The sequence below is a fragment of the Rhincodon typus genome, chromosome 14 (genome assembly GCF_021869965.1).
Source record: "Rhincodon typus isolate 14 chromosome 14, sRhiTyp1.1, whole genome shotgun sequence".
NCBI lineage: Eukaryota > Metazoa > Chordata > Chondrichthyes > Orectolobiformes > Rhincodontidae > Rhincodon > Rhincodon typus.
Genome location: NC_063345.1, coordinates 39195309 through 39196129, shown reverse-complemented (window position 1 = coordinate 39196129; position 821 = coordinate 39195309).

Sequence of the window (821 nt, the reverse complement as noted above, 5' to 3'; positions counted from 1 at the left end):
AAAGGTTTGATTTATCCACAGGTGATTTGGAGTATAATCATTGGTCATGCCAGTGTCATACAAGAGTGTCTGCAACCTTTACTAATTATGTAAGATACCTATGTGGTTATCACAAATATCTCGCTGTATTGTGTTGATGCTTCTGAAATAAATATTTATTTGCAAGTTTTTCTTTCAAAACAACTAAAAGTCACAAGGGCACATTGTTAAATACAGAGCACCTTTCCTTCAAATTATTGATTCAGCTGCCCCTAATATTCCATTATTACCACTCCAATGACTTGACTACCTAGTATGGAAATAATAATGAGGAAATTGTGTGGAATTATTCAGAACAGGAAACACTATATTTCTATTCCTATGTTATTCATAAACTGTTCCTGGTAGGTGTCCCAAAATTACCTTGTCAATTTGTGGCCTCCCAGTTTAATTTCAAGTAGTATTTCATAGTAATGTTTACTATACCATTAAAAATCTTTTCTGTCTCTATTAATTTGTCTTCAAGAGCATTTAGCCACATGTAAGTGGAAAATTAATTTGGATTACATACTGCATGGGGCAACTGTAAGGGGGGTGGGATTGGATACTGGTAACCAATGGAAGTACCTTCCAACACCAATGGGCAACTTCATTGAGTTCATCAGCTGCCCTCAGCTAAACTCCAGAGAATACAGGCACAGTCCCCACTTGTCAAAGGAAAGTCGCACCATCTTTGGAATCAATCTAGTGAACTGCCTTCCTATTCATATTCACATACATCCTTGCATTTTCCCTACTACTGACATCAGGCTAACAGTTTTGTAATTCCCTGTTTTCTTCCT